The sequence below is a fragment of the Anomaloglossus baeobatrachus genome, chromosome 5, assembly GCF_048569485.1.
Source record: "Anomaloglossus baeobatrachus isolate aAnoBae1 chromosome 5, aAnoBae1.hap1, whole genome shotgun sequence".
Taxonomy (NCBI): domain Eukaryota; kingdom Metazoa; phylum Chordata; class Amphibia; order Anura; family Aromobatidae; genus Anomaloglossus; species Anomaloglossus baeobatrachus.
The window spans coordinates 304605702-304619951 of NC_134357.1; the positions used below are offsets into that span (position 1 = coordinate 304605702).

Sequence of the window (14250 nt, forward strand, 5' to 3'; positions counted from 1 at the left end):
TGAATTGCAGCAATAAACATTTTCCCATGCCAGTAAAACTCTTTACTGTTGCTATGGTCAATATGAAAGGTAAAGGAGAAAGGTAAAGCTGAATTAGAGGGACACCATACACAAGACAGGCATAAATGGCTTTGCACTGTGGTGTTAGATGGCCTTTGACGACATTTCCTATGTAATAAATTCCTTTGTCAGATGTTGGAGATGTTTGTAAAGATAGAAAATCAGGTTTATTACAGGAGACCCAGACCTGAAATTGATATCTAAAATACATAGGTGAGTGGGTTTTGGAGCGAGAATATATTGCCAAAACTGAGTTAAGGTGCACCAATCACCAGGATTTTCCTATATAAACTAAAGCCAGTGCTATACTGGCACTATCAGGCTGATTCTATACATACCTTTAGTTGTCAGCTCGGATGTATAGTTTTTGAAATCCAAGCAAGTAAAGTTTGTAAAATCAACAACTTGTTGAGTGACAACAGCTGAGGATCAGATAATACCTGGGGGGTAGTCATACTTATCCCCTCCCCCTGTTACTTATGCTAATTCTATTATACAATCGTTTTACTTTGTGCCTAAAAGGACCTGCGGTGATGTCATACCCATGTGACCAGAAAGGGTGAGGTCTCAGCTAACATAGCTTATACCAGGAAGCAACGTCTTTATGTTAGCTGAGGCCCCGTCTCTTCTGGTCACATGGGTATGACATCAGCACAGGTCCTTTTAGTCACAAAGTAAAACGATTGTATAATAGAATTAGCATAAGTAACAGGGTGAGGAGGACAGGCAGGGGGCGGGAATCACTATGAATATCCACCACAGCTATCAGCTGTTCCTCAGCTGCTGTCACTCAACAAGCTGCTGCTTTTACAAACTTTACTTGCTTGTGTTTCAAAACCTATACATTCGAGCTGACCACTCAGATCGATTAATGGATACAGTTTATATTGAGAAATCTGGTGAGAGATAGTCTGGAAAATATATATGAAAATATGAAAAAAGCTGCATATGCCATACAAAAAGGGAAAAAAGACCTGCAGCATTGCCGTGGTGCTGGCTAAAACAATGCAATATCTGGGCCTAGGGGCACTGATACTGACCAGATCAGGTGCGACCAGTGCCCTATCTCATGTGGCTATATGAGGGATATTTACCTCTATAGCATCGGAGGAACACAGGGGCACTGATACTGACCAAATCAGGAGCGACCAGTACCCTATCCCATGTGGCTATATGAGGGAGATTTACCTCTGCAGCATCGGAGGAGCGCAGAAGCACTGATACTGACCAGATCAGGAGCGAACAGTATGTGGCAATGATACTGCCTAAGGCCTTGTGCGCACTGGGAAATGGAATTTTCTTGAGAAAATTCCGCATGCTCTCAAAGATTACCGCACCCGCGGTAAAAAAACGCGGGAAACCGCACCCGAAAACCGCATGCGGTTTGCTGCGGTTTGCTGCGGTATTATTCGCGGTATTGCCGCGGTTTTGCCGCGTGCGGGTTGGGATGTGCTTTATTGCATTCAATGCAATAAAGCACATTGAAAAAAAAAAGTCATTTAATTCTGAGATAGTAGATAGACAGAAGAATAGATAGAGGGATAGATAGACAGACAGAGGGATAGATAGATAGATGACAGATCGCTGCATTTCCCACGGTCGGCAGTGAGTTCACATTACCGGCCGTGGGAAATGACCGGTAATTACCTCTGCTGTCTGCTGCTTTCATTCAGCGCTGTGTCTGTGACAGTCGCGGCTGGATGGAAGCAGCGCAGGACCTGTGGATTACGCCGGAGCGGTGGATTACGCCGGAGCTTTGGTGCGGGAGGGGTTAATAAAAGGGTGAACGAGGCTTGTTTGTTTTATTTAAAATAAAGGATTTTTCGGTGTGTGTGTTTTTTTCACTTTACTTACGGGTTGATCATGTCAGCTGTCACATAGACGCTGCCATGATCAAGCCTGGAGTTAATGGCGGTGGTCCCCCACTACTATTAACCCCTTGTATTACCTTGCCACCACTGCTACACGGTGGCAAGAAGAGCCGAGGACATGCCGGTAGTGCCGCATAATGCATGCGACAGTGCCGGGGCAGCTGCGGCTGATATTCTCGGCTGTGGGAGGGGGAGTGAGGCGGGGGACATTAACCCTGCCCCTCTCCCTCCCCAGCCTGAGAATACCGGGCCGCCGCTGTGTGCTTACCTCGGCTGGAAGGTAAATATACAGCGGAGCCCACGTTCTTTGTTTTCTATATTTCCGTTTTCTTTCTATGTGTGTTCTATGTGTCTATGTCTGTGATGTGTTCTGTGTCTGTGATGTGTCTGTGTCTGTGATCTGTGTGTTTACTCTCTGCTCCGCTTCCTCTTCCTGTAATGACATCACTTCCCGTGTCCTCTGAAAGCCAGGGGAATGTCTGCTCCAGTAAGGAGGAGAATGATAGCACGGGGCAGGCCAGACAGGTGCTTCAGTTATTGGGGAATCCAGTTATTAGGGAAATAGGCAATGTATCACAAAGACCAGGATCCTGAACGGTGCATTGTCATCCTGGCACTGGACACATCTCGGATAACTGGGAGTACCCAGCGTTTCAGATGCACTTGGCCACCGACAGTGGTGTTACGTGAAGGTTGTAGGTTCCAATGCTAAAGAACAAGAGAAAAGGAGACGAATGAAGCCTTTGTCAGTCACTCCACAAGAGGATGGAGTTTAACCAGCAAGTAGGTTTGCCTGATAACATCTAAGCATCGATATGTGTCTTACTTGTGCATAAAAGCAGGTACATTTAGAAAGTGATAATGTGATGTATGTTAAGTGTTTGAATCAAACATGTCACCAGATATCACAATACAAACTGCCTACCCTGCTGACAGGTTTTCTTGTAATAAGTGCTATTTGTATAATGTTTAAGTGGCATGTCTCGTGTATGCATCTCATATTTAGTATATGAGTGTCGTGTATGCTTCCTGTGTTTAGTATGTGAGTGTCGTGTGTTATGATTCAGGGACCGAGGAGGATCAAAAAATGTGGAAACCCAAAAGGTAACAGAGTGGCTGGAACCTTAGCGGACTGCAGACCTAATCCTGACAAACAACTAGAAGTAGCCGTGGGACGTGCCTACGATGACCTAGTCATCTCGACACAGCCGGAGAACTAAATATTCTTACAGATGGAGATATAAGAAAGCGACATTGCCTCGGAGCAATCCCCAAAGATATAGATAGCCCCCCCACATGTAAAGACTACGGTGATATAGGAAAACACAATACAAAGCTAGAAAAACAGATTCAGCAAAGGTGAGCCCAAACTATCTTTATAGGAAAGGATAGGAAGGAGTACTGTCTGCATCCGTAAAAACCCTAATAAATACTAGCACGCCTCATATGGAAAAATCCTGAGGCCACACAACCTCTCCCCCACTATATCAGCACTATGTTACTGTAATCCAAAATCACTAATATAGATGAGGGACTGAATTAATACCAAGCATGACAAAACACATTGCAGAATCATGGAGCTAAGTTTATACAGACACTCCCAGCAGGAAATAATCCAATTCCACCAAGAACTCCACACAGACAAAATAAGAATCAAGCATTAGTAACAAAGCAGAAAAAACAACAAGAAAGTGGAAACAATAAGCAGGAGGTACAAAAACCACTTATATGAGAGGAGTTCTGGTAGTGAGCGGGGCTAGTTTCAGAATGTCCTTCACACACAGGATATCCATTGAGCACCAGCAAGTAACAGGAGAAAACTGCTCAGTTATATAGTCCAATCTGAAATAACTGATTGCCAGTCCTCCACAGGTGTGTGGCTTTCATTCCACAAATGAACTGCACCGCCAGCACTGACCACAAGAGGGAGCCCCAAACTGGAAAATGTATTCACAACAGTCGTGTATGCACCATGTGTTTAGTGTGTGAGTGTCGTGTATGCTTCCTGTGGTGACAATGAAGGTGGAGGATCTGAGAAAAACGTCTTGTAGTGGAGCTCTTTCCTGTCATTGTAGATCTCTGGTGCAGAAAAGAGGATTTGGGGTTCTTGGAGAATAGGGGTGATTTTTCCATTTATTACAGGACAGGTTGTACTGTATAGATGTGCTGCACCTGACTAGGGAGAAAGCATCCATGATAGCCAGAAGATTGGAGGAGTATTTAAAGAGAATCTGTCACCAGGCATAACGTAGGGCAAAGAATCTGATTCCAACAATGTATCAATTGCTTCATTGCTTGCAGTAGTTTTCTTAAAATCATGGTTTTACCTCCCTATGCTATACAAGTTCTCTGAATAACCACACTCATACCACTGAATGGAAGCTGTTTGGCAGATTTCAGTCTATGCACAGTATAAACAATCAGTAATGGGGCGTGGATATACAGAGCTCATGAATATGGAGGTCTACTTAGCAGTAGGTTTACTGGTCCTCTGGTGATAATCTCCTGCTGATAAAACAGTAATGTTATTGAAACTATACTAGGCAGCCCAGTAAGTGACACACCCCTGGAATCAAGGTCTCTGTCTCTACATCATGCTGCTCTCAGGCTAGGTTGAGATCATCATTTGCATTCCCTGTACACCCTGAGGTCTTCCTGCTACACTGCCCCTACTGGTGGAACTTATGGATGTTACACTGAAAATGATTGCGGCTTTCTGACCTCAAATCTACTTATGCACACATAATTAGGCAGGTGATCAATGAAGTGTGTTAGAGGTTCATTCTTATAATAGACTATCACTGGGATTCCATCAATATATGAGTTTGGCCCTTCAGAAACCAGCTGATGATGAGAATGAAGAGCCACAACATCTTGATGGTGTTCTAATGTTAGATCATCAATCACTGTTACTATAGATCTCTGTCATCCAATCTTGTTAATTCTGGTACTACATTTCTGCAATATACTGTAATTACATTATTTGTTTTTTTTATGGAACAGTCCCTTTAATAAGGATATGTTTAATGATGAGCGAGCACACCCATGCTCGATATTCATAATGAGAAGCTGAATGCTCGGACGGGCTCGATTCGTGTTTCGAGTTTAATGGAAGTTAATGGGAAATTCAAACATTTTTCTGTTAAAATCTTTCAGAAAAATGCTTGAGTTCCCTATTGACTTCCATTAAACTCGAGCTGCACCCATCCGAGCATCCAACTGCTCTTTAGGAGTACTGAGCATCTGAGTATGGTAGTGCTCGCTCATCACTAGTACCGAGCATCCGAGCATGGTAGTGCTCGCTCATCACTAGTATCGAGCATCCGAGTATGGGAGTGCTCGCTTATCACTAGTACCGAGGAACTGAGTATGGGAGTGCTAGCTCATCACTAGTACCGAGCATCCGAGTATGGTAGTGCTCGCTCATTACTAGTACTGAGAATCCGAGTATGGTAGTGCGCGCTCATCACTAGTACCGAGCATCTGAGCATGGTAGTGCTCGCTCATTACTAGTACTGAGAATCCGAGTATGGTAGTGCGCGCTCATCACTAGTACCGAGCATCCGAGTATGGTAGTGCTCGCTCATTACTAGTACTGAGAATCCGAGTATGGTAGTGCGCGCTCATCACTAGTACCGAGCATCTGAGCATGGTAGTGCTCACTCATCACTAGTACCGAGCATCCGAGTATGGTAGTGCTCGCTCATCACTAGTACCGAGCCCCCGAGCATGGTAGTGCTCGCTCATCACTAGTACCGAGCATCCGAGTATGGTAGTGCTCGCTCATCACTAATACTGAGCATCCAAGTATGGGAGTGCTCGCTCATCACTAGTACCGAGCATCCGAGTATGGTAGTGCTCGCTCATCACTAGTACTGAGCAGCCGAGTATGGTAGTGCTCCCTCATCACTAGTACTGAGCATCCGAGTATGGGAGTGCTCGCTCATCACTAGTACTGAGCAGCCGAGTATGGGAGTGCTCGCTCATCACTAGTACTGAGCAGCCGAGTATGGGAGTGCTCGCTCATCACTAGTACTGAGCAGCCGAGTATAGGAGTGCTCCCTCATCACTAGTACCGAGCATCCGAGTATGGTAGTGCTCACTCATCACTAATACTGAGCATCCAAGTATGGTAGTGCTCCCTCATCACTAGTACTGAGCAGCCGAGTATGGGAGTGCTCGCTCATCACTAGTACTGAGCAGCCGAGTATGGGAGTTCTCGCTCATCACTAGTTATGTTATATGAATGAGAGGATACGATAAATTAATCCTTGCTATTACTTTCACTAGCAATCTAAAAATACACTGACACACTTCCCAGAAACACACTGATAGTACCGAGGCCCTCAGCAGTGAGATATCAATATCATTATAAACATGTTGACTTCATATGTTAACATTTCTTCTTTTTTTCAGTTAAATAATAACTATGCCATTTGTTTTATACATCAACAGTACAAATAAAAATAAGTAACATTGTATTATGTCATACTAAAGAAATGAATGCCCCTTTCCCAATTTATCAGTCCCTTCTAAATTCCGGCATTGATCATTCACTCTCAAAAATTGCTCTAATCTGTCTACGATTCTGTCTTCAGTGAAATACCACCTGCTGCCTATAAGTTTATGAGGAGTGAAGGGGAAGAATGCTGAGTAGTAAAGTTTGGGGTCTGTGCACGGACTCTGAACACAGACTTTTCAGGAAAGTCCATGTTCGGGTTGAATAAAAAAAAGCAAAATAGAAATTAAAGCAGGAGAGTTATGCCGTACTTACCAAGACTCCCGTGCGGCTGTCACACTACTTCGGGTCTGCTCTTTAGCCTTCATGCATTTTCACAGCTTCCCCTTCCCAGCCTCTGGGACAGCGTCTGTGATTTGGTGCAGTCAGACTGCCGATGTCTGTGATTGGTTGTGGAGTGTAAAAATAAATAATTGGAAAAAAATGACCCGTATATTGATACCCAGCACAGATAAAGCAGATGGCTGCAGCTCAAAGCCGTGCACGTTATCTTGGCTGTGTATCAAAATACGAGGGACCCCATGTGTTTTTATTTTTTTTTTAATTATTAAAATAAATACTATTAAGGCCTCTTTCACACCTCCTTGTCTCCGGTACGTGTTTGATCCGTTTCCTCACGTACCGGAGACACGGGCACACGTAGACCCATTTAAATCAATGGGTCTGCGCTCACGTGCGCATTCTGCCATGGACCGTGTGTACGTGTGGAGCATACGTGTGCTCCACACGTAGACATGTCCGTTTTTCTCCGGCATCACGGGTGTCACACGGAACGCAAACGGACCACACGGAGGAGAAAACACACGTGTCTGAGAAAATAATAAAAAAAACTTTACTCACAATGTCCAGCCCTGCTGTCTCTGCCGCTACTGTCACTTGCTTTCGAACTCCGCTCATTATGCTCATTGCATATTCACTTCACTGCGGCCGGAAGCAGCAGCGGGGAGTTGGCAGGATCGGAGACCGAAGATCAGCACCACGGACAGCGACGCCAGGGACAGGTGAGTAGAAAGTTCCCGTTCTCCGTGTTTTATCACGGATAACACATGGAGAACACACGTGTGCCATAAAACACGGATCACGGAGTGCAAAACGCACCTTTGACACGTCCGTGAAAAACGTGCGTGGTTTTTCATGGACGTGTGAAAGAGGCCTTAAAAAGCGGTGAGCGATTTCCCTCCCAATTTTGATATCCAACCAAGATAAAGCGGACAGCTGGGGGCTGGTATTCTCAGTCTGGGGGGAGGCATCAAGTCCAAGGTTAGTAATGGGGGGGGTCTATGATACCCCCTCCATTACTAATACTAAGTAAAAGGAAATAAACAGATAAAAAAATTTTACTTAAAAAAAACAAAACACCCTCTTTAATGTGTTAACCCCAAAACACCCCTGTAGGTCTGACATAATCCACACAAGGTCCCATGACAGTGCCAGCTCAGCTACATCTGAAAACTACATTAGAAAATGTGACTGCTCACGGCGGCGTCAGGGACATATTGACGGAGCTGCAGTTGTTAGTGGTGACATCACTGACTTCACGAGTTCACCTGAGGTCACCGCTCGAGGTTCTCACGGCACCCTATGTGTGACCTCAGGTGAACTGCCCTGTGGTGAACTGATTGAACTCCGTGAACTCATCTCAGGTGAAGTCATTGAACTCAATGCTGGATTAAACAATGTGTACACATTGAATATTTGTGTGCAGACATATGTGTACCAAAACTGCATCTCCTGGCAAATTACCGCACCAAAACTGCATGCGTTTTTGATGCAGTTTTGGTGCGTTTTTTTTTGCCAAGAGATGCACATTTGGTGAAGAAATGGCTGCACCAAAATACTCACTGTGTACCCATTTCCTAATTCGTTAATCCAGCATTGAGTTTAATAACTTCTTCTGAGGAGAGGTTACTGAGTTCAATGAGTTCAGCTCAGGTCAGTTCACCTGAGGTCACACCTGGGATGACCATCATTTTTTCCAATTATCAATTTATGTTTACACTCCACAACCAATCACAGATGTCGGCAGTCTGACTGCAACCAATCATAGACGCTGTCACAGTGGATGATTGGGGAAGCAGTGAATATGCATGAAAGCTAATGAGCAGACCCGGAAGCAGTGTGACAGTCGCACAGGAGACTCTGTAAGTATAATTGTCCAGCAGCCCCTCAGCCCTTTCTAACACCATTTTACAGAACAATGTTCGGGCCTCCATAGATTTATATGGAGTTTGGGGTCCGGGCAGATAATAAGGTTCAAGTCTTTTCCCTAGCCAGACTTTTTTTATTTTTAACATCTGAGGATGCGCCCATCCATCTCTATTGCTCAGCTTCTAGTGCAGATAAAATACAGGAGTAAAAGATGTATACCGGCCAATGGAAACTTAGCTGAGTAGGAAAATAAAAAGGAACTGCTCCATACTTGGCAGATTACCCTCCAAGAGGACAAAGGATTGAGCATGTTGCAAACCAACAGGCCCGATCCTTCTTTCCCCTAACACCTGCTGAATTGGGACAGTTTGGACAATGTTTATATATTGTGATTAAATGCACACGTTGAGTATTTGGTGATTTTTTTTTTTTACCTCAGTATTAGGCTAGTTTCACACTTGCGTTGGACGGGATCCGTAACATTGCGTTGTGTGACGCATGCAACGGATGCGTTGCATATTGTGGCACAACGCATGCTACAGATCGTACAAAATAACGCAATCCGTTGTAGGTTTTTTTCCTTGACTTTACACATCTGAGCATGCGCAGTTGTGTAAAGACAGCTGTGTTAACGGAATCCGTCAAATGACGGATTCTAACGGAATCCGCCACCATAGGCGTCCATTATAAAAACAACGGACGCCGACGAAATCCTGCAGGTTGCGGTTTTTTGACACTCCGCCAAGTGCAGAAAAACGCTACATGCAGCGTTCCATCCGCCCGACGCTCACTGACGGTCAGCGTCAAAACAACTGATGCGCTGCGGGGCGGATGCAATGCAAGACCATCCGTTGCTATCCGTAGCTAATAGAAGTCTATGAGGAATATAACGGTTTCCTGTAACGGTTACCGTAATTCCTCAAGGCTGCGGATAGCAACGGATCCAACGCAAGTGTGAAACTAGCCTTAAGAAGCCAAAGCCAGGAGTGTGTAATAAATACAGAAGTGGTGCACGTGTTTCCATTATACTTTTCCTCTGACTGTTCGACTTCTGGTTTTGGCTACAAATACTGAGGTAAAACGCTCAACAAATACTCAATGTGTGTAAGTGGTGTTAGGCCATGTGAACATGTTGAGTATTTGGTGAGTTTTTTACCTCAGTCTTTCTAAGCAAAAACCAGGAGTGGGTAATAAATACAGAAGTGGTGCCCGTGTTTCTATTATACTTTTCCTCTGATTGTTCCACTCCTGATTTTTACTTACAAATACTAATTTAAAAAACTCACCAAATATTCAACGTGTGCGGTGGCCTCACACTATTTCTGTCATGTCTCACCTGGTGAGGTGTATGAGCACTTGTCCTGAGGAGCAGATAGCCTCCAGCATGGACTGATGACAGGCCCTAGACTCTGGAAAGCCTGTGTGTTGGGTTTATTGGCGCAGTAAAATGGCCTCATAGATGAAGCAGAATTGGGAGGAACAGATGACACGTTAAAGATGGAGTAGAGTGGAGTACCATTTCAGAACTGTAGAGTGGGATATATCTATATATATAATTGCCTTATTCTGTCTGTCTGTCTGTCTGTCTGTCTGTCTGTCTGTCTATCTGTCTGTCTGTCATGCTCCGAAATTGTGTCCTTACGGTGACACAAAGCTGATTGGCCGCTGGGCTCGCCATGGCCCCGCCCCCCCACACGGATTGGCCTCTCGCCCCGGCTCTCTGCAGGCCCCGCCCCCCTCATGCAATGCACGCTCGCTCTGGCCCAACTGACACGGGGCTCCGATTCCCAGGTGAGTACACACACACATCAGATCACACTCACTCTCACACTCACTCTCACACACACCTCACACATCACAACATGCTGGGATATCGCTTGCTTCTACACCGGCTCCGTCAGGATCCCGGCAGCGCCAGACATAACCTTGCGATGCTGGGATCTTAACGGAGGCCGTGAAAGCTGGTAACCATTATACACATCGGGTAACTAAGGTCCCTTAGTTACCCGATGTGTATCATAGTTACCAGTGTACACCGGCTGACACTCACTCTCACACACACCTCACACACACATCACATCGCATCCACACATCAAGGTCCTGCAGCTGCGGAACATACATAACATAACAGCACACACACACACACACACACACATACACACACATAACAGCACACACATAACAGCACACACATAACAGCACACACATACACACACACAAATCAGATCACACTCACACACACCTCACACATCACATCGCATCCAAATACTCACAACATCCTGGGATATCGCTTGCTTCTCGGCGGCGATATTGTGCTGTGAGCTTCCAGGACCTGACTGAGGATCACATGGCCAGAAGCATGTGATATCCCCGGATGTTGTGAGTATCAGCGCGTATGTGCAATATCGTCAGTGTCTGTGTGTGTGAGTGTATGCGATCGGGTGTGTGTGAGTGGATGCGATCGGTTGTGTGGGTGAGTGGATGCGATCGGGTGTGGGTGAGTGTCGGCAGAGGAGCACGGCGTGCTGGAGGAGGCTGGGAGCAGAGAGGCTGATCTTGGGGAAGGCTGGGAGGGGGGGCTGATGCTGAGGGAGGCTGGAAGGAGAGAGGCTGAGCAAACGTGCTCCATCCGCCATACTGCGCACTCCCCATCGTGCTGCATCCCCCATGGTGCGCACTCCCAAACGTGCTCCATCCGCCATGCTGCGCACTCCCCATCGTGCTCTATCCGCCATGCTGCACACTCCCAAACGTGCTCCATCCGCCATGCTGCGCACTCCCAAACGTGCTCCATCCGCCATACTGCGCACTCCCCATCGTGCTCTATCCGCCATGCTGCACACTCCCAAACGTGCTCCATCCCCCATGCTGCGCACTCCCAAACGTGCTCCATCCGCCATGCTGCGCACTCCCCATCGTGCTCTATCCGCCATGCTGCACACTCCCAAAAGTGCTCCATCCGCCATGCTGCGCACTCCCAAACGTGCTCCATCCGCCATGCTGCGCACCCCCCATCATGCTCCATCCGCCATGCTGCGCACTCCCAAACGTGCTCCATCCGCCATGCTGCGCACTCCCAAACGTGCTCCATCCGCCATGCTGCGCACTCCCAAATGTGGTCCATCCGCCATGCTGCGCACTCCCAAACGTGGTCCATCCGCCATGCTGCGCACTCCCAAACGTGGTCCATCCGCCATGCTGCGCACTCCCAAACGTGGTCCATCCGCCATACTGCGCACTCCCAAACGTGCTCCATCCGCCATACTGCGCACTCCCCATCGTGCACCATCCGGCATGCTGCGCACTCCCAAGCGGATGGAGCATGATGGGGGGTGCGCAGCATGGCGGATGGAGCACGTTTGGGAGTGCGCAGCATGGCGGATGGAGCACGTTTGGGAGTGCGCAGCATGACGGATGGAGCACGTTTGGGAGTGCGCAGCATGACGGATGGAGCACGTTTGGGAGTGCGCAGCATGCCGGATGGTGCACGATGGGGAGTGCGCAGTATGGCGGATGGAGCACGTTTGGGAGTGCGCAGTATGGCGGATGGAGCACGTTTGGGAGTGCGCAGCATGGCGGATGGAGCACGTTTGGGAGTGCGCAGCATGGCGGATGGACCACGTTTGGGAGTGCGCAGCATGGCGGATGGAGCACGTTTGGGAGTGCGCAGCATGGCGGATGGAGCACGTTTGGGAGTGCGCAGCATGGCGGATGGAGCACGTTTGGGAGTGCGCAGCATGCCGGATGGTGCACGATGGGGAGTGCGCAGTATGGCGGATGGAGCACGTTTGGGAGTGCGCAGCATGGCGGATGGAGCACGTTTGGGAGTGCGCAGCATGGCGGATGGACCACGTTTGGGAGTGCGCAGCATGGCGGATGGAGCACGTTTGGGAGTGCGCAGCATGGCGGATGGAGCACGTTTGGGAGTGCGCAGCATGGCGGGTGGAGCACGTTTGGGAGTGCGCAGCATGGCGGATGGAGCATGATAGGGGGTGCGCAGCATGGCGGATGGAGCACGTTTGGGAGTGCGCAGCATGGCGGATGGAGCACGTTTGGGAGTGTGCAGCATGGCGGATAGAGCACGATGGGGAGTGCGCAGCATGGCGGATGGAGCACGTTTGGGAGTGCGCAGCATGGGGGATGCAGCACGATGGGGAGTGCGCAGTATGGCGGATGGAGCACGTTTGGGAGTGCGCAGCATGGCGGATGGACCACGTTTGGGAGTGCGCAGCATGGCGGATGGAGCACGTTTGGGGGGTGCGCAGCATGGGGGATAGAGCACGATGGGAGGTGCACACCTCCCCCCAACACACACACACACGCGCACTGCACAACACACACACACTAGGAATCACAAACAACGCCCTACACAGACACCCACACACACAGACAACGCTGCACACACAAATATACGCACATACTGCACAACACACACATTGCTCAAAACATACCTCCCCCCAAAACACACCACACACACACAAACCGCACAACACACACACACACACAACGCTACAGACACACAGCGCTCCACAAACAACGCAACACACGCAACACACATACAACACCGCTCTCACCCCCCGCGACACTCAGAACATGTACAGCGCCCTACACAAACACTTGGTAACTACACACAACAACATCTATATATATATATATATATATATATATATAACAAAAATCATACATGAACTACACAATACGTAAATTCTAGAATACCCGATGCGTAGAATCGGGCCACCTTCTAGTCTGACAATAAGCAGATTCAAGTGGTATGGCAGCGCTGGGTATGTCTGTACGCATAGACAGTCAGTTCCAGTGGTTGTAGTCGGATTTAGCAGGTGACTGACTGAAAGCAGCCTAGTGGTTATAGCAGAGTGCAGCAGTTGTAGCAGAGCTGGGGTTGTTTGTAGGCAACTCGCTTGGAGAAAATAGAGTCCAGAGATAGCACCATATCTGGGTTTCTATGAAGGCTTTACTGTGGCAAATTGTGGAGCACTGAAAAGTACTAGTGATGAGGACGCCAACTACCTGAATACTCAGGAGGTGTTCCAATGCCTGATTTGGCCTATGAGGTCTTAAGGGACAACATTAGAGGTGCCCGCTTCATTGCCTTCATAATCACTGGAGCAGCACAGGAGCAGAGCTAGCCAGCCACAGCAGTGAGAGAATGAAGAGGTTGATGCTAGAGCTGGGACAGACGAGTAGCAACTTCTGACCGATATATGACATTACTGTACATTAGTATTTAGCAGTTTTCTCTTTATTTAGGCTCTAATAACTAGAAACTTAGGCAGCTGCTATCTCCCTCCTGCTCTTTCCCCTTCCTCTTTTCATCGACTTCTATAAGCAGCAGCTGTAATCTGATCCATCACTGTGAAGACCCATCTGAAGATAAATTTGAGTTTTTCAGAGCAAATGATCCATACAGCATACAAAAAGTGACTGATAAGTGGGGAAAAGAAGGACATTTTTCACTAATGACTAAAAAATCGGGCCACAAGGAGCTGTGAAATCTCGTGTAACCCCAAAAACACATTACGTATTGTGTGTATTCTAGAGTTTGTGGTGGACATGCACGTCCATCACAGGGTCCTCCTCCTTTGGCTGTCTCTGTTCCTGGAGTGACTTCAGTGAGTATCTTTGCCTTAATAA

At 47.4% G+C, this 14250-nt stretch overlaps 1 protein-coding gene across 1 annotated transcript in view; it reads left to right on the forward strand.

Moving 5' to 3' along the window:
• Positions 1 to 14250, forward strand: part of ACSF2 (acyl-CoA synthetase family member 2) — a 168971-nt gene that overhangs the window by 26807 nt on the left and 127914 nt on the right. The window lies entirely within an intron of this gene.